Below are 23,048 nucleotides of genomic sequence, written 5' to 3'. Positions count from 1 at the left end.
AAAATTTCTGCACATTTACTGTTCATTGCGTCCACCGTTTTCAAGTTTCGAACATGCTCGCTTATATCCGATACTCATCTATTTTTAGCAATCTTTATATCGTTAGAAAGCTAACTCGATAAACTTCGCATAGAAACTTCGACGAGCAAATTCCGGTATTAATAAAGTCGATTCCTATACACATATAATCAAACAATACACTTGAAACCATCTCAAAATAATCAATACTCATACTTAAACTCATATATACCTAACTTATGATCAATACATATACTCCAACACATATAACCATGGCTAATGCACGTAATTAACTACGGGGTGTTACACAAAGATTGCACCCCAATCAGCTTAGCTTGGGGCATGTCGGTTAGATAAATACATCCCACAGTTTCAATTACAAATTCAGGACTGTCAGATACAGTCAACTCAGTTCAGTAGTCAGATTCAGTACTGTTAGAGACAATCAATCCTTATCATTATAAATAGACTTCAAGATCACCCATTAGAGAGGACTGATCTCAACTATAGTTAAACAGTATTAGTATCATCAGATTTAAAGATCACCCGCTAGATAAGACTGATCTCAAATTTAGTTACTCCTTATAAAACAAAACTCAGATAGTACCATCAAAACTTAGACTGTCAGATACAGTTACTCAGTATCAGTTACATTGCTTAGGCCAATCATCACAGTTAGATCAGTTATATCAGTTTTCTGAACTCATGTATCAGTCATATCAATTATCAGAATTCATGATATTAGTATTTCAGCTTCAGGATTGTCAGACACAGTCAACCAGCCTAGGTTTCCATAATTCGAACTGTCAGAAATAGTTGTTCATTATCCAGTATCTCAGTATCAGTACACTCATATTGTCAGTATTCAGGCTCAGTAGTCAGTATCTCCACGAGTTCAGTTATAGTTATGTATGCATGTATGTGTTCTCACGTTTATATTAGTCAACATTGTTCATGCATATAACCCTTTTGGGTTTAGGCTACCTCACTCATATACTCAGTATATTCAGATGTACTAACGCATTTGTGCTATGGTGCTTTCTCTTATGTTACACCATAGGTTTAGAGGAACGAGCTCTAGATCAGTAGTAACATTCTAGTGTTTAGAGTTTGCAGTGAGTCCTTTTTATTTTAGGATGATATGATTATTGCTTCATTTGCTATTTTAGTTCAGTTTCTAGATGGAGTTAGTTTGGGACATGTCCCATCAACTTCTTATTCAGATAGTTTAGAGGCTTTCCATACTATAGCATATCAGACAGTTATTTCAGATTTGTTTTAGTATTTTTATACTATTTTTAGATATTGTCTTATCAGACGTTTATTCAGTTCGAACCTTTATGGCTTTTCATGTTTGTATTTTTGCATTTTATATATATTATGCAGTATACATATACAAATATCATTCATGGGTTAGCTTGTGGTCCTTTGGGGTCATGAGCACCGTGTAGCATTTCGGTTCAGAAAATTAGGGTGTTACAAACTTGGTATCAGAGCCTAAGGTTCAATAGAGTCCTAGGAAGTCTGAAAGCCGTATCTAGTAGAGTCTTGTACATGCGTGTGTTGTGCACCACATTTATGTGCAGGAGGCTGTATGATGTTTTAGAAATAGTTTCCTTTCTTTCATATCTCAAATCCTGCTATAGAAAGGTTCTCTAAGAAAACTTATGTAGATTCTCATCATGCTTTAGTTATGTCAACTTTACCGTACTTTCAAGGTAACAGAAGTAGTGAAGCTCAAGTCCTACAGATAGGGCTTTCTCAAATAGTCCCTACAGATAGCTATGGGATTTCCCTCATGCTCAACAGTATCCCATCAGTTCATTATGTCTTACAGTTGTACGGATTTCACTCATAATCATGAGAACTCATTCTCAAACCTAGATTTAGATATGCCAGCAGATCCCTTCTCAAAATCCTATGATAGCATATGACTAGAGTTAGAAGCATGAACCCAGGAGTTTAGCAGTAGCAGAGTTGGGATAATTATATCCATATTAAACAGACTATGTATTCATGGGGATAGTTGTGCTAGAATGAATCAGTAGGTTTGAACAGTGTGAGTTAGAAATTTAAGTTTATTGACTCAAAATTAAGCATGAAGGTGTGAATGTAATACTAGTAGTATGTGAGGGAAATAGGGGCAGATGATGTGTTTAGTAAGGCAAGCATGTGTTAATCGGAGTGTAAGTATGTGATGATGATTGCAGTTCAATTCAGAGTTTAGTTTAGTGCTCCCAGAATTATGATGATGGCTTAAATCCAAGTGGGGATGGTAGATCAAGTACCCAAGTCAAGCTCTCAGATTCCAGTAGTAGTGCCAGTATGTACAAAAAAATAGTTAGGAAAGACGATTCCTGACCCATCCTTATATCAGCGTAAAGCTTCGTACTTCAGTCAGCATAATGCCTATGTATGCTTCATGTCTTAGATTCCATGGATATAGATTATGTTCACACGTATTCCATAGAATTGTGTTTGCTTTCAGTTCCCAGTATAGGAAGTTTAGTTCTAGATCACTCAGTGTTACAAATCATGTTCCATGAACTCAAAAATTCCAGACTCAGGTCATGCAGCCCATGACTCATGTACGCATATCATGTTTTACAATATACTCAGCTTCCATGACTCATGCTACACCTCCACTGACCAGTTAAATTCAGACTATGTCATGCGTACCCTCAGTTTAGAGCTTTTGGTACATACATGGTATTTATATTCTATCCCTCAGACTTCAGTCAAGTGCCAAGTTCAGTTATGTGTCTATTCATATTTCAGATTCTCCTGACTTAACCCCCTTCAGTGAGCTCTCTTTGTGAAAATAGTGTAGTGTAGCAATGAGTAGTTGCTTAAATAAGAGAGTGAATGATTCATGTTAATAGAAGGTTGTTCCATGCTTTCTTTACACAAGGGTGCAGTTACGAAGATAGGCTTGAATATCCTGTTAGTATGCAAGCAAGGAGCTAGCGAGAGGTCGTACTTAGAAATTGGAAAAATTCAGAGTGTGAATGTATATTCAGATCCTTGACTTATGTCAGCCTTCATTGTGCAACTATCAAAACTCAATTTCTATCTCAGTTACAGTTTAGTACTCAGTAATTAGTGTTCTGTCTCAGAATTAAGCACTTCAGTCTTATTTTAAACCTCAGTTTCAGTATTTAGTTATTAGGACCCAGCATTTAGATCCAGTATGGATCCCCATTACAGTCTTAAGTTATAGTGTCAGCTTTAGATCAGTATTCAGCTCAGAAATTCAGTTCAATTTTAGACTTACTTGACCATAGTGTATAGTTATTAGCTACTCAGTTATAGGTATTTCAATACGTCAGTCTATGGAATGTTTCCAAATCATGTAATACGCTCGGTCCTGCATTTTCAAAAAATATAGCTTTCATGAAATCCATGATCGGTTACCTTATGTTACTCAGTCAGTCCCTTCTCATATGCATAATACTTTATGGCCTCAACCCAACTACTCAGATTAAGTCCAATTCAGTCTTGCATACCCAGCGTTCAGTTACTAGTTACTCAGTTAATCAGATAAGTCAGTATGTCTATACATTCGTGCATCACACTTTAGTTTTAGATCTCAGATAATTAATCATGATTTCATACCTAGGTGCCTTGTCCATCGCCTCAACTTGACGCATCAACTTCTTTAATATTTTAGCAAGGTCAGTCCAGCATCCTTCAAGGGATATAGTGTCCCAAGGGGGATATACATTATAGCCCCTAAACTTCCATGATTTAAGCATGCCGTTTTCTTTGGTGAATCTATCTTGGAGGAAGTGTTACTTATGAGCCGACCCTCTAGCCTCAAAACTAATTCGTAGGACATGTACTCAATGTCTTAGTTCTGTTCATGAATAAAGTTCCAAATTCAGTTATGTTCTTATGTTTTCGCTCATGTATATTGATTAATCAGTATTTTCAGTTCATGGTAGCAGTCTTCTTTGAGCATACTCATTCTCATGTTCAGATTTCAGTACCAAACTTGGTATTCAGTTCCATGCTTAGTTTTTAGTTCAAAGTTGGTATCTTTACGATTACATGTTCATTCGCATGTTCGTGAGTTAGATCAGTCATTTATTCATGCATCAGATATGCATGGTCAGTTTATTAGTACTTTCAGTCATGCATCCACATATCATGTCAGTTATATAATTATGCATCTTATATGCATGGATTCAACTTATCAGTTAAGCATCAGATATGCGTTCTCAGTTTGAGAAACTCAGTTTATCAGAACACTGAGTCCTACATTCATAAATCAGCTACCCATGCATCAGATATGCATGTACAGTATGATATGCTCAGTTTTCAGTCATGTCAGCCATGAAATTGTGATCATTCATTCATGCTATATATGCATCGTTTTATATTTTCTCCCCTCTCAATCAGTCATCATTCGAGGACGAATGTTTCCAATGGGAAGATATTGTAATACCCCAAAAAATCCAAACCAATATTAGAGCCATGTACCAAGCTCATGCATAGTACATCATGATTATTTTATAGTTTTATGAGTAAGTTAGATGTATATTAATGCTTCAAATAACTCCCAGCTATCAGACAAATCAAAACATTTCTTACCAATTGAATTCTTGAGAAGGATATTGGTATAGTCAACTTCAAATGAGCATCTCTCATTATACTTGGAATTTTTGCGCTCATGACCTATCAAAAGATATGTAATTGAATTAGCTTTCGAACGATACCAATTTTTTCTAAATCCAATATCTGAGCAAAGAGTTATTCCTATTTTACTCCAGCATGTCAGGCTGGAAACTGTGTGACGATATTTGTGGTAGCTTACCACATTTGTGACACCCTACCACGAAGGCTGTCATCCTTAGGAAGAAACCAGCTCCTAAGTGACGACATTCATGGTAGATTACCACATTTGTGAGGCCTTACCACGAAGGTCGCCAGCCTTAGGCAGAAACCAGCACCTAAGTGACGACATTCGTGGTAGCTTACCATATTTGTGACGCCTTACCACAAAGGTCGTTAGCCTTAGGTAGAAACCAGCTTTTGTGTGACGACATTCGTGGTAGATTACCACATTTTTTACACCTTATGACAAATATCATTAAGCTATGATTTTCAGCAACTGGGAATTTATTTTATAAGGGTATTTTGGTCTTTTTTCTTTAATTCCCCACGACTTATAACCCTAAAGAGGCATAATTTTTCTCATTTTTTCTCCAGTTAAGCATCTTAAAAACCCTCTCTTACGCTCTCAACCACAAGATTAGGGTTTTCATCAAGCTCATCTCTCAAAAGAAAGATTCAAGCCTTTTTCCAAGATAATCAATAATTAAGTTTCCCAATCCAAGAAATCTCTAGCAAATCATCAAGGTTTCCTTTCTAAGGTATGCGTAGTGTTCATCTATGGATTTAATTCATTCATAGAGCTCAAGAATCATGCTTTTAAATTTTGTTTTGTAAACTTTTATGGTTATATGAGCATGTACTTGTTGATGATTGTTGTTTAAGTTTCACGATGATATCTAAAGGGGTTTTCATGGATTATATGTGGTTATTAGTTGAAAAACACAAACTTTGGGTGGTTTGATATGATGCAAGTATGAAATCCACCTATGCCTTAAAGAATGCATGCAAGGTATTTGATAAAATGCCTAGGATACTAGAAATTTATATTTACATGATTCCATGATATCTAAATGACAAGTCCATGTTAGCTATACACTTCAATATAGATTTCCATGCTATTTATGTATTGTTATTGTTGTGGTATGAAGCATGAATGATAATAGAGATATGAATTATGTACATGAAATATATCCATGCTTTCCCCTACCATATTTGAGATGTTGAATAAATACATGAAGTATAATATCCCCTACTTATGACAATGTGAATTGTGGACCCCAATCTTATGATCAAGTCAGTTATGTTGTGTTTGTTTTCTTCCATCGATTCCTGGGGGTATTCGTACCCAAAAATATAGTTGTGTGCCTAGAGCCATGTCATGTTTCACGATATACAAAATCGAGCCATGATTCAGTAGAATTCAGTCAGTCATATGACTCAGAAAAATTTAGTAATCTCAGTGACCTCAGTAATATTTGTAACCTCAGTATTCAAAGTCAATCTCAGTAACTTCAGTACTCTCAACCAGTCCTCAGAACTCGGTATATTCCGTCAGTCATCAGAATCCAGTAAACTTAGTTTAGCTCCGCTAAACAATACCACTAGTATCAATTTAGTTAATCAGTATCAGTTCCGCTAATCAATTCGGTTCAGTTATTCAGTTCATCCTAGTTATTTAATTCAGCGTCTTTCAGATAAGAGTAGGATTCAGCATCGAGTGATCCTAGGGATGGGGACTCACCCGCTAGATTAGGACTGAAATCCTTAGAAGCAATCCCTAAGTTCCAGAACTATGTAGCCAGCATAGGTTGAGACATCACATCCTGTTATATGAGGGTAGATGAGGTGGCTTAACCTATTATATGAGGGTTTTCACCGTTCTCACTAGAGTTACCTGTTATATAAGGGTTGCTCACATATTGTCCTTACAAGTGGCGCGGTATTGGCACCCTTCCAGTCAAGGCAGAGATTGGACCCCAGTCAGCTTAGCTTGGGGAATGTTGTTTAGATAAATACATCCCACAGTTTCAGTTACAGATTCAGGACTGTCAGATACAGTCAACTCAGTTTAGTAGTACAGATTCAGTACTGTTAAAGACAATCAATCCTAATCATTATAAATAGACTTCAAGATCACCCATTAGACAGGACTGATCTCAACTATAGTTAAACAGTATCAGAATCATCATATTTAAAGATCACCAGCTAGATAGGACTGATCTCAAATTTAGTTACTCCATATAAAATAGAACTCAGATAGTACCATCAGAACTTAGACTGTCAGATACAGTCGCTCAGTATCAGTTACATCGGTTAGGCCAATCATCACAGTTATATCAGTTTTCTGAACTCATGTATCAGTCATATCAGTTATCAGAATTCATGATATCGGTATTTCAGCTTCAGGATTGTCAGACACAGTCAACCAGACCAGTTTTTCATAATTCAAACTTTCAGAAACAGTCGTTTATCATCCAGTATCTCAGTATCAATACACTCATGTTGTCAGTATTCAGACTCAGTAGTTAGTATCTCTACGAGTTCAGTTACAGTTATGTATGCATGTATGTATTCTCACATTTATATTAGTCAGCATTGTTCATGCATATAACCCTTTTGCATTTAGTCTACCTCACTCGTATACTCAGTACATTCAGAAGTACTGACGTATTTGTGCTATGGTACTTTTTCTTATGTTATACCATAGGTTTAGAGGCACGAGCTCCAGATTAGCAGTAGCATTCCAGTGTTCAGAGTTTGCAGTGAGTCCTTTTCATTTGAGGACGATATGATTATTACTTCATTTGATGTTTTAGTTCAGTTGCTAGATGGAGTTAGTTGAGGACATGTCCTATCAACTCCAGATAATTTAGAGGCTTTCCAGACTATAGCATATCAGACAGTTATTTTAATTTTGTTTTGGTATTGTTATACCATTTTCAGACATTGTCTTATCAGACGTTTATTCAGTTCGAACCTTATGGCCTTTCATGTTCATGTTTCTCTATTTTATGTATATTATGCAGTATACAGGTACAGATATCAGTCATGGGTTAGCTTGTGGTTCTTCGGGGTCATGAGCACCTGTAGCATTCCGGTTCAGAAAATTGGGGTGTTCTAGAAAGTTTTGAAATTATTAATCAAGTCCACAGTTAACTTAACTAAGTTTTCTGATGATGTTTGACACTTTAAGTTGGTCAATGTCACCAATCCTTCATTTAAGACTTAAAAGACACATTTCCTTCAATTTTCTCTGGTGACTTTATGAAGTTTGACCAAACATCTTATTTTATAAACAACTAGTGACTTTATGGTCGAAAATCAAAATGGTATAAATATAGTACCAAGTGTATGCTTGAAAATCTCATCTTAACTCATTCAACGTGAAATTATTTCACCACCTCCCATAAGCATATATTAACCTAGAGATTATAATTTCAGAATTATAATTCCAAAATAATTTAAATTCTACATAACACTATTTTTCAACAAAAATTTAAAAGAATTATTGAGTAGATATTAGGCCGTAAAATTAAAAAATGATTACATATAACATATAGATTAGCTTGCCATAATAAGCAAAATATCGATTGGACATAATAGATAATTTAATAGAAATTTTTATCTTTATAACATTGCACATAAAAACTGAAACTTGTTATCCAACATCAAATCACTATTTAGCCTAGAAGCGAACTTTCTCATTCTCGACCTCATATCTGCCACCAAATCAGGAGCATACCTTGATAGCTGATGAAACTTCAAAGAATATTCCTTTACTGACATCCTCCCTTGCCTTCGAACTCTTTATATCTTATATGTATTCATATTTTAATTTACATTTATAACTTGTCTTTATGATCTTATTATAACTTTTGCTTTAATGAACTTCAACCTCACAAAGTTCATATCCACTTCTCTAATGCACTTCAACTTCACAAAGTAAATATCCACTTTTTAATGGACTTCAAACTCGCAAAGTCCAAATTTATCCAATTTATTATTGTATTGGTCTTTAAAATTACAAAATTCAAATCCGCTATTCTATTGGACTTCAAATTCACAAAGTCCAAAACCACAATTCTAATGGACTTCAAAGTCCACATTCATTTTTTAATGGACTTCAAATTCACATATCCCACATCCACTTTTCCAATGGACTTCAAATTCACAAAGCCCACATCCACTATTCTAATGGACTTCAAATTCAGACAGTCCAATTCCATTATTCTAATGAACTTCAAATTTACAAAGCCCACATTGACTTCACAGAGTCCATATCGACTTTTCTAATAGACGTATCCACTATTCTAATGGAATTCAAATTAATAAAGCCCAAATCCACTATTCTAATGGACTTCAAATTCACAAAGTCCACATCAACTTTTCTAATTGACTTTAAATTCACAAAGCCCAAATTCATTATTTTAGTGGATTTCAAATCCACAAAGCCTAAATCCACTATTCTAATGGACTTCAAATTCACAAAGTTCACTTTTAGGATTCATTGGGCCATAGAAATTCCAAATATTTTTGGGAAAATATTTTGTACCTAAATCTATTATTATGATGGACTTCAAATTCACAAGGTCACTGTTTATCAATCTCTAACTTATATCTATTTGCCAATCAATTTCATTCATAAACCTTGTTATTTGACCCGAGTATGTAATAGTATTGTTGTGTGGCACTTGTTAAAAGTAATATAAATAGAAAAACTGGATGTTTCTTTGTGAGTTGAGAAACCATCTGTAACTGCTACACTCATGTGTGAAATCATTTATAAGCAGGTTGGAGCATAAAATTCATGAGTTTAATTTTTATCATAGATCATATTTATTATAAAATGATAATACAAAGTTATGAATAATTTTATTAATTTTTAGAACTTATGCGTATTAATTATATTTCTTACAAAAGCCAAATATTTTTTCTAAAACTATGATCTAACACATGATGAAATTTTACGAAAAAATGACTTTCCAAAAGTAGAATCTATGGCCAAAAGCTAGCTTACTCTTTCTAATAGACTTCAAATTCACAAAGCCCAAATCCACTATTCTAATAGATTTCAAATACTAAAAATTACACAAATACACAACTTATATTTTCAATATTACAAAAAAATCCCAACTCCCTAAACATATTACAAAAATTTCAACATATACACAGAATGCTATGCTATGTTATGTATATTAATCCCGAGAGAGAGTAAAGTAATTAAAAAAGTGGGAAAGAGTGTAATTATTTCCAAAAAGGTTGATATTTATGTTATTTATTCTTTCAAATACACAAAGTCAACATTTACTTTTTTGATGGACTTCAAATTCACAAAAATCACATCCACTTTTCTAATGGACTTTAAATTCCCAAAGCCCAGATTCACTATTCTACCAAGCCCAGTGGACTTCAAATTCACAAAGCCCATATCTATTTTTCTAAATTCATACAAATACTCAACAATAGAGGTCAATATTTTCAAGTAGATTCAATAAAATTAGTTTTTGTGTACATCACATGTACATCTCGTGAGCCACACGTGCATCTCGTGCGATTAAGGTGCATCTCGTACGATGAACGGACATCTTGTGTGACATACGTACATCCATTGTCAATTAATAAAAATATGGTCGAGCAAATATGATTACTAAAAGAGCACTAGTATCATGGGAAGAAATGTGTTTGTCATTGGCTGCCGTCAATTGCTCTGTCAGGCTTACTTAATTAGGAGTTCACCAGTGCGTGATGTGCTACTTCTGTATCATAAAATTCCAACAACTATAAGGTTAAATAATGACAAGTAGCGGAAGTAACACATACTATCTAAAACTATAAAGATGAATTATAGTTCACTCAAAAATGACCCGAGCAGATGAGTTTGTCATCAAGGAATTTCCCACAATTGTATCAAAGTTCATAAAATCTGCAATATAATATCCTGATGTCCCACTGCCATCTCCGTAATGGAACGTATACTCACAATGATTTTGAGTGGAACAAGATTGTCGTCCAACAACACATCTTTGGTCTGAACATAAGACCGATCAAGTTGTTGACGAACTTGATGGATCAAAGAATTCTAAGCGGTTCTGTTATAGAAAGAAACTTTTCGTCAAACACTATTCTTACAACGGTCTGCTCAAAAACCAAGATTCCCTACACCCAGAAAAGAAAAAAAAACATGGAAATGCCCAGCAAGGTATATATACTAGGTAATGGAGTGTCTGAAGACAATTAAAATTTTATCTGTAATGGAATAATAAATGCTATATAATGAAGAGAGGGAGAGATCAACAAAGTGTAAACTGTAAGGTTAAGGTTGAAAGAGATGAAGAGAATGTTGCACGTAGCCTACCAATTACGTATTCTCTATTTTACGCGCTACTTGAGAAATCATATATAAGATGATTAATTTAATAAATTTATCCTTTATTTATATTAATAAAAGGTCTCAAGTAGATTTAATAAAATTAGTTTTTGTATACATCACATATGCATCTCGTGAGCCACACATGCATCTCATGCGACGTACGTGCATCTCGTGCGATGAACATGCATATCGTGTGATGAACATGCATCTTGTGCAATGTACGTGCATCTCGTGCAATAACGTATGTGCATCTCGTGCGATGAACGGGCATCTTGTGTGCATTTCGTGTGACATACGTGCATCCATTGTCAATTAATAAAAATATTTTCGAATCACATCAATATTATTTTTAAACATGTGTATTAGTATATTACCATTGTGAACAATCTTCTAGCTTAATTTAATAATTTTTTATTAAAAAAAAGGGTAGATACATAATAACGCATGCTGTAAAAAAATGAGAAATAATTTAGCAGCTGACTTTTACCATGTACCTAGTTTATTACAAGAATGAGTAGTAAGTGCCAAACACAAATGCATAACAGTATGTAAGAGTCGTTATGCAGTGAACTCTGTCCTGACTTAACATTCTTGGCTTTCCGTTTGCCTGAGAACCTGAAATTTGAACAGATTGGACAACGGAAGGTGTCTTAGCTCAACGCGTCAACTGACTGAAGTAATACTTTAATTTACTAGAGATGAAATAGTTTCCCCTATGTTAAGCATTTGGTCAAAGATCGTATGGATAACTATATGACTTACAATCGTAATTGGCCCATCCAATCCGCTGTCCATCCAGATAATAAACAACAATCTTGTCTTTTAAAACATCTACACAGAAAATATGAACATATAGAATCGACAAAAAAGAAGCAAAACTAGTAGATAGTAAAAACAAGATCCTATGTTTATGCAGAGATTCTTCTGGTGCTAAGGTTTTTGTTGAGATAATACTTTTAAAAGTACAAGATATATACGAATCTCAATAGCTAGTTTAGCTCATTTACTCAGCGAGCAGATATAGAGGTGCAGGGAAACAAAAAAAAGGGGAGGGGGGAGTTAAAAAATGAGAAAGGTGCAGGGAAAAAGTGCACTCGTTCAACTTGAAAAAGATTACCTCCGAGAACTGTCAATCCTTGGCTCAGAGATTTATGAAAGCCCATGCACCAGAGAACGGAACCACCCTACAAAAGCAAAATCGTACTGAGTGCGATAAGTTACTTTCATAACTAGATTGCGTGCACTAAAAATTTAAATAACTTTTGGCCACAGTGTGGTCCAATACAAAGTGACCAGCACCTATGGGGTCTTATCTTGGAGGACTATCAGGAATTTATGACCCAAACTGACTGAGAATTTATAAGAGGGGGTACTAGGATTCTATTTGGAAAGATAAGTGGATTGGCCACGGAAGTTTTACCAGATCTCTTCTCTTTCTGTGGTAATCCAGGATCATCTATTGCTGAAACTTGGTCTCCTCAAACTAAGGTTCTTGTAAATGACTGGGAGGTGGATCGAGTGGCCAAATTACTACAAAGATTGGGAGGTTGTAACATCCGGCCTAAATGTTGAACCTGATACTATAAGATGGAGGCATGAAAGGAGTGGGAGGTTTACTGTTGGAAGACTCTACAAAAGAGATCTTATGGTACAACCTGGGAGCATTTCGACCCATGGAAACAAGTCTGGAAGTGAAATGTCCCAACCAAGATATAGAAAGTGTTTCACATGGTTGGTTTGTAGAAGATCTTGTCTAACTCAAGAAGCTGAAAAGGACAAAACAAAAGGTTATTTATTTCTTCCTTGGAGAGTCACAGTCCAGATGTGGCATATATTTCTCAACCTTGTCCATGCACCATGGGTGATGCCAGCGCATACTGTAGATCTTTTAAGTTGTATAGGATGAGGAGAGAATGGAGCAAGACTCAGATTCAAGCAGTATTGCACATTGTATTTCTAAGTTGCAACATCACTGGCAGGCGGACTGATAAATATGATAAAATAGAGAAGCTGAAACTTGTTGTTTCCAATAAGTAAGTTACTTGGATCAAACCAAACATGGGATATATCAAAGTTACACAGAAGCTACATTAGCAGCAATAGTAAGTTAGGAATTGGAGGTGTCATTTGAGACAGTAATGGAGAGGTTCTAGTGGATTTTTCCAGACCTATCAGGTGTGCTTAGAAATATGCAGGCAGAAGCCATAGCGGCAAAATATCAAATTCAATGGTGCATTCACAATGGCTTCAACAACTTCCATATGGGAATGGACTCTCTAGTTATTACTAATATCATTATCAATGGGAACACTACTAACATGAAGCTGAAGAAAATTATCACAGATACAATTGGCATGACCAACAAAGCTGAAGTAACTATATCTCATTGCCTCGGAGAAGCAAATCAAGTGCCAGATATTTTTTGCTAAAATTTCATCTAGCGGAATTGAAACCATTTATACCTCCTCACAATATCTTCCTAAAGAGGTTAAAGGTTGAATTCAGCTAGACAAACGGAAATTTCCTTCTATGAGGAGTTGTATAGAGGTCTAACCCTTTCTTTACCATTTGTTGGATCCTGTGGTAACTTTCGTATTATAGGTCTTGGTCCAAGGCCCCTCTAATTATGTGCACATGAATAGACATGACAGCCCCCCCCCCCCCCCCAAATCAAGGATTCACAACGCTTGATAATCGCTTCAAAAAAAGTTTAAAGAAAATTTGACTTACAGTGGAGTATCGATGTATAAGGTAGTCCTCACCTCTTAATACCATTGTTTCACCACCGTCAAAGTTCAAACTCGCCATGGGAAATATATCATTAATGCTGCGCACACACAAAAAAAATACTGGTCAAAATTTCAGTACAAACTAAACTAAACCATTAGAAAGAAATGAGCGTGGAAGCTCCCAAGTTCAAGTTTTTTAGAAAATCTGGAGGTGGTTCTATAACACTGGGTTTCTTCGGAAACAAGGTGCACGTTCTGTGAAACAGCCTCATTTATCTTCATGAAAAAAATTGAGTTATAAGGAGCATGTTAGGATTTTTTTTCCTCATTTTGTAACCAAATTTAAATTTAAATTTTCTTATAAGGAAAATAAAAGTAATACCATAATTAGTTTTATTTTTTCTAAAGGAAAAAATATAATTTTTTTTCATATTTGGTTACCCTCTTTCTTGGAGTAAAGGTTTTGGATATCTATAAAGAGAAGACCCTCATTCTCATACCATAACACAATAGCATCCACAATGTAGTCGTTAAATGAGTGATTTTTAAGTTTTTCAATATTATTTTTAATATGTAGATCGTTTGACCAAATCATATTAATAACATATTTTTAGTATTTGTTTTTCATTGTCATTGATTTATCGTCTTATGGTTTGCAAACTAAAAGCTTCCACATGACTTCCTCTCGATTTCGAACTCAACAAGTGATATCAGAGACAACGGTTCAAATATCCAGTGATTTGGTGAGACAAAATTAAACAGGTTCAAGGCAGTTTCAAATCAAGTTGCAACCAGTTTGATGATAATGACGTCTTTGTCCGACTACATGTGGAGAAATATTTTAATCATATTTTCAACAATTTTGCTGTCACATCTTTAAAAATAAAGCTCTCTTCTAACCCTATAAAGAGCTCTAATATTTTTAACCAAAAGGGCTCATATATTTTTAACCCAAAAGAGCTTCATTTTTAAGTATGACAAATAGCAGAGAAATATATGAAGATTATGTGAAGAATCAAAATTATACATGTGATGTGAAGAAGGCAGATTAAGTGAAGAAAATCAAGCCAAAAAGAAAGATTTGTTAGGGTTTTTTCTCTGATTTTCTTTCCAAATTTAAGTTTTACTTTTCTTATAAGGAAAATAAAAGTAATACCATAATTACTTTTATTTTTTTCTAAAAGTAAAATATAAAACTTTTTCATATTTGGCTAACCTCTCTCTTGAATTAAGGGTTTTGAACATCTATAAATAGAAGACCTTTCAAACCCAACATAGCATTCACCAAGATATAGTTGCCAGCTTTATTTCACTAGTAAGTAGATAATTGATTCAAGTAAAGTTTTTCCCAATATTAGTAGATGAACATCGTGAATTATCTAAATCTCAAGTGAATGCAAATTAGAAGATCAGTGGAATGATATAACTTACTGCATTAACGAAAATGTCATGAGCTTCTTCCGGAAGATATTCCAGTCGTTCCAGAATCAACCATGGCTCCCATGTTGCTAGGTGTTTTAAATAATTGTCGATTAGTACTCAATGTTTGCCTATTGAGAAAAAGAAAAAAAGTGTGCGTGCATGAGTTAGGATATTTATGTAAAAGCCCAACGGCAGATGAAAGATATTTATCCATGTTCCATAATTACTTTGGAGAAAAGTAAAACTAGAATCATGGTCACGAAATATCAAGAAATAAAAATGAAGTTATGCAAGCTATCCATGAAAGAGATAACATACTGTGACGGAAGAAGTGGAGTGTAAACTAAATTTGGCTCCACGACTTGACCTAGCACCAAGACAAAACCTCTACCATTGCTTCCTTTCACCAGACAGCAGAAACACCCTACAAAAGAAAAATTGTACTGAGTGCGGTAAATTACTTCATAACTAGATTGCGTGCACTAAAAAAATGAAATCACTTTTGGCCACAATGTGGTCCAATACAAAGTGACCAGTACCTATGGGGTCTCAGCTTGGAGGACTATCAGGAATTTATGGTCCAAACTGATTGAGATTATATGGGAGAGGGTACTAGGATTCTATTTGGAAAGATATGTAGATTGGCCACGGAAGTTTTTCTAAATATCTTCTCTTTCTGTGGTAATCCAGGACCATCTATTGCTGTAACTTAGTCTCCTCAAGATAAGGTTCTTGTAAATGACTGGGAGGTGGATCGAGTGGCTGAATTACTACAGAGATTGGGAGGTTGTAACATTCGGCCTAAATGTTGAACCTGATACTATAAGATGGAGGCATGAAAGGAGTGGGAGGTTTACTGTAGGAAGACTCTACAAAAGAGATCTTATGGTACAACCTGGGAGCATTTCTGACCCATGGAAACAAGTCTGGAAGTGAAATAACCCATGGAAAGGGAATCATATAGGTCTAACCATTTATGTATCAGTTGTTGGACTCGTATTAGAGGTCTTGGTTCATGTCCCCCTCTAATATTGTAACTTTTTGCACATGAATAGACATGGTAGGGGTCAAGAATGCTCTCCCCCCCCCCCCCTCAAGGATTCACAACCCTTGATGATGGCTTTAAAAAGAAATTGAAGAAAAATTGACTTACAGTGGAGTATTGATGTATAAGGTAGTCCTCACCCCTTAATACCATTGTTGCACTGCCGGCAAAGTTCAAACTCACCGTGGGAAATATATCACTTTTTTTTGGTAGTGGGATATATATCATTAATGCTGCGCACATTTCAGTACAAAATAAACTAAACCATCAGAAAGAAATGAGTGTGGAAGCTCCAAGTTCAAGTTTTTTAGAAAATCTGGAGGTGGTTCTATAACACTGGATTTCCTCAATAACAAGGTGCACGTTCTGTGAAACAGCCTCATTTATCTTTACGGAAAAAGTTCAGTTATAAGGAGCATATATAGTTGCCAGATTTATTTCACTAGTAAGTAGATAATTGATTCAAGTAAAGTTTTTCCTAATATTAATACATGAACATCGTGAATGATCTAAATCTCAAGTGAATGCAAATTACAAGATCAGTGGAATGATATAACTTACTGCATTAATGAAAATGTCATGAGCTTCTTGGGGAAGATATGCCGGTCATTCCAGAATCAACCATGGCTTCCATGTTGCTAGGTGTTTTAAATAATTGTGGATTAATACTCAATCTTTGCCCATTGAGAGCAATACTCTCAAGAATCATGTTGTAAAGTTGCTTGGTAAAAGAAAAAAAGTGCGCGCGCGCATAAGTTAGATATTTATGTAAATAAGATGATTAATTTTATCAATTCATCCTTCATTTATATTAATGAAAGGTCTCAAGTAGATTCAATAAAATTAGTTTTTGTGTACATCACATGTGCATCTTCTGTGCCACATGTGCATCTCTTGCGATGTACATGCATCGCGTGCGATGTACATGCATCGCGTGCGATGAACATGCATCTCGTGCGATGAACGGGCATCTTGTGTGAATTTGTGTGATATACGTGCATCCATTTTCAATTAATAAAAATATTTTACAATCCCATTAATATTATTTCTAAACATGTGTATTAGTATACTACGATTGTGAATTATCTTCTAGCTTAATTTAATAATTTTTTAGTAAAACAATTCTACTGAGATGATGTCCCCATCCAACAACACGGTACAATTTGTTCACCCATTTTGCCACAACCTAGCAATGATATTCCTAATCCAAAGATCCCATCAATTGCTCTGTAAGGAATACTTAGGTCATCCGTCCGCGATGTGCTACACTTGTATCATAAAATCCCAATGACGAATAGCGGAAGTAACATATATTATCTAAAACTATAAAGATGAATTAGTGCTCACCCGAAAACGACCCCAGCAGATGAGTTTGTCATCAAAGAATTCACCACAATTGTATATAAGTGCATAAAATATTCTATATAATATCCTGATGTCCCACTGCCATCTTCGTAATGGAACGTATACTCACAATGATTTTGAGTAGAACAAGATTGCCCTCCAACAACACATCTTTGGTCTGAACATAAGACCGGCCGAGCTGTTGATGAGCTTGATGGATCAAAGAATAATAAGCAGTTCTGTTATAGAAAGAAATTTTTTTCAAACACTATTCTTACAACTATCTGCTCTAAAACCAAGATTCCCAACTCTCAGATTGAAAAAGAAAACATGGAAATTCCCAACAAGGTTTACATACTAGGTAATGAAGTGTCTGAAAATTGTTAGCTATTCTATTGTGATAAATAGAGAAACAACAGAACCATTTCAGGCTGCTAAAGGTCTAAGACATGTTGACCCGATTTCACGCTTCTTTTTTGCGATTGCAATGGAGTATCTTACCAGAAATCTCAAAGAACTCAGCTTAAATAGAAATTTGGGAGTAGTTGATGATGGTACAAAGATAGAAATTCTACAGCTTCTTGGGTATTATCAAGGGGAACTACCATTTAAGTACCTTGGGGTTCCACCTGCAACCAAGAAATTCTATCTTGTGCAATGGCAACCCCTCATTGAAAAGATAGTAACACAAATTTCTTCCTGGACAACAAAAACTCTTTCATTTCTGTGTCAGGGAGAACAAAGTTAGTGAAAACTGTATTGTTGGAACCTTGAAGTTTTGATGAATGACAATATGAATGAAACAAGTTGAATTTGATTCAAACACTTGATGATAAGGAAAAGCAAGTTGAGTTGAAAAAGGAGTCCTATGTTAAGAAGGAGTTTCACTTCTAAGCATATCCTTAAGAGTCCAATGTGTGGAAGGAGAAAGATTCTGAAAATTGAAGAATTCAAAAGAGTTGGAGTTTTACTACAACACTAAGGAGACAAGAGTTGGAATTGAAGAAGGAGTCTCACTTGAAGTAGAACTCTATCCAATGAGAGTTCTAATTAAAGTAGGAGTTTGAAATAAAGAATGACTCTTTGGAGAGTTGTGCTTAAATAGAAGATGTAGCAGCCAGAATAATTCACGCACTTAAAAAAGCAGAAAAGCTCAATCAACAGATTGACTTCACGAAGTGCTACTCAATAACACGTTGAAGAACCTGGTCCTCAGTACAGAATCCAGCTAAGAATTTTAGCGTTGATTTTTAGAGTTGTTCATTGTGTTTGAGCTATTCATGTAATATTAGTTTCAGTATATTATAAACTGAATTAGGAGCTAGTCTTCGAGTTGGGGAAAACTTAGAGACTGTGGGAACACATACCTTGGGAGGTGTGTGTGTAGTTAGGAATTAGAGTTTATAATTCCTAGTTATTGAGTTATAGGGATTAGAGTTTATAATTCCTAGTTGTTGAGTTATAGGAATTAGAGTTTATATTTCCTATTTGTTGGTTACAAGAGTTTTGTAATCAGTCGTTGTTGAGGCTCAGAGTTTTTTAGTGAAGTTGGGGTTAAATCCTATAGAGGTGCATGTCGTGGTTTTTTACACCTTTTGAGCCGGGTGTTTTCCGCGTAAAAATTATTGTGTTCTTTACTTTCTGTTTACTGCTTCCTTGAAACACGTCAGTGGAACACATCACGCAACACGTTCCATCTATAAGCAAAAGTTAGGCAAAAATAAGAAAATCAGTAGGGCACGAATTCTTAACAAGTGGTATCAGAGCGGGTTATCTTGTGAAGGATAACACCTTAAGATAAGATCCAAGATGAATTCTACACCACCTACTGAATACTCGAAGGACAAGACATCAATAGGCCTCCGTTGTTCAAGGGACAATACTACTTAGGATGGAAAGAAAGGATGAAAGATTTCCTTTAGGCTGTGGACTACGAACTATGGAATATAATTATCAATGAACCTCAATACCCCATGAAGAAGGATGTTGAAAAGAAGAAAGTATTAAAGGACAAGAACGAGTATGATGAGGCTGACTTTAAGATGCTTGGAAAGAATGCTAAAGCCAAGTATATTCTTACTTGTGGACTTGGAATAGATGAATACAATAGGATCTCAGGTTGTACCTCCGCAAAACAAATTTGGGATACTTTTATGGATAGATATGAGAAGAATATAGAGAGCTTCAAAAAGAACGAGGGAACCAAGGATAATTCACCAGCATTAAAGGCGTCTGACAAAGAAGAATCAGATATGGATGATAACAAGCTTGTCAAGAACTTTAAAAAACAATTTAAGAAAGACAAGCGTCAGAACAAGAAAGGAACAAGTAGAAGGTGTTGTTCCAATGATAAGTCTCAAGGTGGTTGCTTCAAGTGTGAGAAGATAGATCACATGATTAAAGATTTTCCAGTCTTGGAAACAGAATGGAGAAAGAAAATGGCTGAAAAGGAATTGAAAGAAAAAACCAAAAAGAGAGAAGAATATGCAATGGTAGCAGCTTGGGGATTTGACTCAGATGATGATAAAGTTGATGAAGCAGCACTCATGATTTTTTGAGATTTAGACTTGAAGGAAGAAGATGATGCTTCTGAGGTAAATATACTTAAACTTAAAGAAAAGTTGCATTTGTTTTCTAAAACAAAACTTATTTCATTGATGAGTGCACTAATTGATGACTTCCAAGAATCAACTTTTGATAGGGATGAGCTGTTCAACAGTCTTGTAAGCATCAAATTTGATTTTATTGATTTAGAAGCTTGCAAGAACATTGTTGAACAAGAAAACTACACTCTCAAGAAAGAAACAGGTTGAGCAACTTGATTCTTCAAACAATGATCTTAAGTCTGAAGTTCTAAAATTGACACTCTCTGAAAAGGGAAAAAAGGCCATGAGTAAAGACCAAGAAAATGCTAAACTTGAGCTAGTTAGATAAAAACAAGAATGTCATGATCTAACTGAAAAAATGAATAAGTTGAGTCAAGAAGTTTCTAAACTAAAACTTGATCTTGAAAGGGTAAATAGATGGACAAACTCTTCAAGAATTGTTCACAAATTGGGGGAAAGAAATTACAATGAAAAGGCAGGATTAGGATTCCACAAAAATTTTGATGTTCCTAAAGATTTATGTTATATTTGTGGTAACCTTGGACATCTAACCACTGAATGTTCAGTTGCTGCCAAAAGCAGATCTAGCAGTCTAAATCTGGCAAATAAACTATCTCAGACCAAGAAAAGGATAAGTAAACCTGGTCAGAGAAACAGGTCACGTAACTTGTTGCCTGCATGGGTTAGAAGAAATCTGATTCATCCATTTACTCATAAGAAAGGACTCAATCTTGTCTGGGTGCCTAAATTTAACCCCTAATTTTTTTCAGGTGAGGGTGAAAGGAGGCAAGCAAAATTTGTACATGGATAAGGCTTGCTCAAGGCATAAGACTAGAAGAAAATAAAGTTTCTTTCACTCACCATATTTAAAGGGGGAATGGATCATTTAAAAGATAGCCAGATTTGCAGTGCTCGTGTAAGGGGGAAGCAAGGGAGGTTTAAAAAAAATGAAAAAAGAGGATGACTGTGAAACTGATGTGTATGCATAGGAACATGTTTTACCACCTGGTTCAACTGTTGTACAGACTGAGAGCATATTGACAAGGGGAACATGTTGTACCACCTGGTTCAACTATTGTACAGACTGAGGGCATATTGATAGGGGGGACAACAAATCAAGAAATTAATGCATCAATAACAACAACACAAGCTGATGATAATTTTGTTGGTAATTCATAAGAATTGATGTTGTCACAAGAATCTTGAGATATCTCATGGGAATCAATGACTTAAGACTATCGTATTTAAATGAAAGTAATTTCACTCTTGAGGGCTATAAAGATGTTGATTATGTGGATTACTTAATTGACTGAAAATGCACCACTATCACTAAGTAGATAACATTTGAAAAGAATAGGTTAGACTTGGGGATGATTAAAATTGCATGAACTCCCCTCAATGATTGACTAGAATAACCATTTTTCTTTTTGATCTTATTAGCTAAAAAGTTATTCTATTCAGTCTTGCACATTTAGTTGTATGTCCTAATTTCAGATTTTTTACTTTTCTAACCTAATTTTGTATTAGATTGTGCAAAAAAATAGGTACAAGCAAGCAATTATGACCACACAGTTTTTCTTATCAGGTATGTTCTACACTAACATAAGCATAGGCTGTCTAAGTTGAAACAGTTGAGCACACCTATTCAATTCCATACAGTTCATCCTCTCATTGTCTAATAAATCTAATGAATTGGTTGATCAAACTTTCTTTGATTCTCTGAAAATGGTTGTGCACAAATGTTTTAATTCTACACCAGAAATTTCTTCTTCTCTCTCAACCAAAATATCAGTTTTTGGATCATGTATTTGCCAAAGTTGATCATCAATCACATGCAGCATATGTTTCTAAAGAATAAAAAGGTACATGTTCTCCCTTTTAGTTCCTAATTGACTATTTTTGGGGACTTCTCAGTCCTAGTTTAGGTTTGACTTATATAAAAAAATAATGGATGTTCTTGAACAAATGAATCATGTTGCTCTACCTGTTTCAGTAAGGAGGGATGATACTCATTTAAAAAAAAAGAGGATTTAGCTGACAAAAATCTAAACTAGAAGCTTCATAAGACTGTCATGAAGTGTAATAAGAGGGTTGTAAGGTGAGGATCATGACTTTGAATCTTGACCTTGATTGATGGGGGATGAAAATGTTGAAGACATTCTCCAATTGACACAGTTGATATCACCTCTTCCACCTTCCTCATCAGCTCTTCACTAATTCTATCCTTAGCCATGTCCCATTTTTATACCGTATTCTTTTTTGATTAATGCTCAGTTGTTTTTCTCTATTCAGTACTAGCTTAGATTTAATGAGAAACATGCTTTGACAGTTAAATGGAATGGTTATTTTTGCTAAATTGACTCATATTTTGGCTCTCTTTAATACATTACTATGTTGGCTAAAGTCTTTGTCTGATTGTTTTGGTGATTGCCCCAGTGGCCATGAATAGCATCACAAATCACTTTGGCTAGTATATTATTGCATTGAAATGGTTTTTGATGATACCAAAAGGGGAAAGATAAGAGGGTTATGCAATGTTTATAACCCATTGACTAACTTGTTTCATTCTAGTGTTTTAAACTTTAGTGCCAACAAGTGAAGATGCTTGAATGCACAAAGACAAAAGGTTTGTCATCATCAAAAGGGGGAATTTGTTGGAACCTTGAAGTTTTGATGAATGATAATATGAATTAAATAAGTTGAATTTGATTCAAACACTTGATGATAAGGGAAAACAAGTTGAGTTGAAAAAGGAGTCCTAAGTGAAGAAGGAGTTTCACTTCTAAGCATATCCTTAAGAGTCCAATGTGTGGAAGGAGAAAGATTCTGAAAATTGAAGAATTCAAAAGAGTTGTAGTAAAACTCCAACTCTTTTGAATTCTTCAATTTTCAGAATC

The 23,048-nt window shown here is 35.0% G+C and overlaps 1 pseudogene; it reads right to left on the bottom strand.

Annotated features, from left to right (window-relative positions):
* The window catches only part of LOC107846097, a 152,553-nt pseudogene that overhangs the window by 79,149 nt on the left and 50,356 nt on the right, over positions 1 to 23,048 (bottom strand).

This window comes from Capsicum annuum, chromosome 11 (assembly GCF_002878395.1).
Source record: "Capsicum annuum cultivar UCD-10X-F1 chromosome 11, UCD10Xv1.1, whole genome shotgun sequence".
NCBI classification, from domain to species: Eukaryota; Viridiplantae; Streptophyta; class Magnoliopsida; order Solanales; family Solanaceae; genus Capsicum; species Capsicum annuum.
Note: the sequence above shows the minus strand (reverse complement) of the source record. Positions and strands in the feature narration are given on the sequence as shown.